Here is a 2,788-nt window from a genome sequence, read left to right on the forward strand (position 1 = left end):
TTGTGCGGCCGTTGTGCTCCCCTGGGTGGGGGGGAGCCGCTCCCCAGGACCGCGGGAGGGGAGGTGGGACTGCAGGAGAGGGGTGAGCAGCTATTCACGGCAGTGCTCGGGGAGCGGGGTCTGCGGGGCGCCTGCGCGTAGCACATCCATTTCATCAGCAGGTAGCTGTGCGTGCGTGGCGTGTGGCGTCTGTGCAAACCAGGAGTGTGTGTGAGAGCAGAGGGGAGCAGCGGGGTGAGTAAAGCCTTTGTGCAAAGCTTCCAGCGTTCCCGTTGGGCACAGGGGAGAAAGGCGCAGGTGAGTGCCAGGAACGCTCTGTATTGAGTCTCTGGCACCGCACGGTGTTCCTGTTACCACAGAGTTCAGTTTTGGGCACTAGCCTTTCCCCACCTCGTGCTTTCTGAATGAAAGGCCAAAATCTTCTTTGTCTGCCGCCTCTGTGTCTGCCTCGGCTTTCCCGCAGGTCTGTCACTGTTTGCACCCAGGGGCTCGTGTTGGTCCTGTCCTTCGCTGTGGCTTAGATTTGTGGTTTTTTTTTTTCCCTGTTCTTTTTAAAGAAAATTGTTCTAAAGAAAATATTCCAGTTCGTCTCATGTACCAGAGTTCCAAAACTTACTATCCCAAGTAGGAATGCAAAAGTGATGCTAGAATAAAGAAAACCTGACAAATGGGCGCACGGCAGTGGTTCATCCAACGCGGTACCTCTGAGGAAGTAAGGAAATATCTTTGGCTTTTTCTGTCGAGCACGTGATTCTGCTCCAATTACGCCGAACTTCACAGGTTTATTTGGGAGCTAAAATTGTAGCATTAAGCTGGGGCTAAGCCAGAACCTTCCCCTGCGCCACAGCCACCAAGTACAACCCAATGGAGCATCCCAAAGGTAAACTAAGTGTTGAAGCTTGAGGATTGCAAACCAATCCTAGCACGACCCTTCGGGCCTCACAGCGCGCAGCTGTTCACAGGACTGTTCCTCATCTCCTTTACGAATGCTCGGTAACGGTTGAAAATTGCGCACACCAGCTCTGTTTTTTGTCTGCGCGGTGGGCGTTTGCTGCTCAGCCCCTGCAGGGCACGAGCCAGCCTCGCCGACCGGTTGGCTGTGGGGTCTGCGGAGGTTTCTGACTCCCGGCAAGGCACGGAGCGCGGTGGGGAGGACGGGCTGGCCAGGCTCCGCACCGGGGCACCGCATCTGACACCCGGGAAATCTGGGTGCGGGGAGGCGAGCGGAGGGGTTGCGAGCGTTCCTGCCTGTCTGGTTTTAGGAGTTGTTGGTTGTTTTCTGAAGACAGGCTCTATGACGTGAAAAGCTGAAGGTATGCTTCGTTTAGTTCTTCAGTGATTAAGAATCTTTTTAGTAGCTGTGATTAAAGTTCCAGGCTCTCCCAGGGGTACACAGTATTTATTTAGAACTGACCCACTCAGATTGACAGATAGCTGTCATGAGAATAGCTCCCGTGTATTGCAGCTGGAGTTTTTAAGCCAACCGTATCTCTTTTTTATCTTTTTTTTTTTTTTAACTAAGTAGCAAAAACCCACCACAAACCTGTGTGAAGATGCAGACCTCTGATCTCTTTCCAGCTGTTAAAGCTCTCCGAAGCTTTCTGTACAAAAGGGAAAGTGCATTTTTAGTGCAATGCTTCTGATATTGTTGTATTCTAATTTTCTGTCGTGCTTGAAACCCTGAGTTGGGCCCTGCCCGGAAAAGCCCCGGTGCAGGGGCTGAACTGGGCGCAGGGCAGTTCTGGAGTAAGAGCTCATAAACAGGGGGCAGTTTAAAACCAACACGTGGCCAGCGTTTTCACTGTGAAGCCATGTGCCACAAGGCTTATGGCGCTCTGCAGAGCGAGAACAGGACCCTCCCGCTTCTCCTGAGGCTGTGCGTTCAGACACAGCCGCCGGGCCAGCGCCGGCCGTGCGGAACAGCACACAGCTACGTTTGAGTTGTGCGTTCGGATGAACAAGTCCGCTTGTCTGAACGGGAATGTTTGAACCGTTCCTGGAGGAAGCAGCGGGGACACCGAGTGCTGAGCTCTGTCCCTGTAGCATTGGCAGTAGGTGTGCCAAGCAGCTGTGGGCTCCCCAGGGCTCGTCTGATTTATAGAGGACGAGTATTAGGTCTGGCTACTCCTAATTATATCGGCAGCCAGCCATAAAGCAGTGTTTGGAGGCTCTGGCTTTGCCCTGGGAGGAGCTTTTAGGCACACAAATCTGGAATGGTGTTCCAGTGTTGTAAGACACAGCTGCGTGCTCAGACGCTTTCATTCCCCTCACTTGGGTTCTCTGCGCTTCAGCATTAACCGTAACGCAACGGTGGCACTAACGCTTTGCATTTTGTTGCGCTTGGTTAGAGCCGGTACCGCTCCGGGATTGCCTCCGGAACAGTTGCCGTGATAAACAGATGGGTCAGGTGGGGCCACCCGGGTGTGACTTCAGTCCCCACAGCCAAATTTGGGTGCCGGGCTGATGAAATTCATGGCCTGTTGCAGGGAAGAGGCTCTGCCACACCTGTGAGGGCAGGTCGGGGAAAGAGCAGGACATCACTGCCGTGCTCTGACGGATACTGCCTCTCCCTGGGACAGCGCTTACAGGGAGGAAAGGCACTTGAGTAAGGTTAAAAAGAATAATAATAAAAAAATAATAAAAAAGCAGGTGAAGGGAGTGGTGGTGGGGACAGAATGTGTTTGAACACTGGGAAAGTAAGTTTACAGAAAAACCCTCAGGTGACATCGGCAAAAGAATTAGAACTCTTTATTATTAAATAATTAACACTACACCGATTCAGAACTCC

This window comes from Charadrius vociferus, unplaced genomic scaffold (assembly GCF_000708025.1).
Source record: "Charadrius vociferus isolate BGI_N301 unplaced genomic scaffold, ASM70802v2 scaffold843, whole genome shotgun sequence".
Taxonomy (NCBI): Eukaryota; Metazoa; Chordata; class Aves; order Charadriiformes; family Charadriidae; genus Charadrius; species Charadrius vociferus.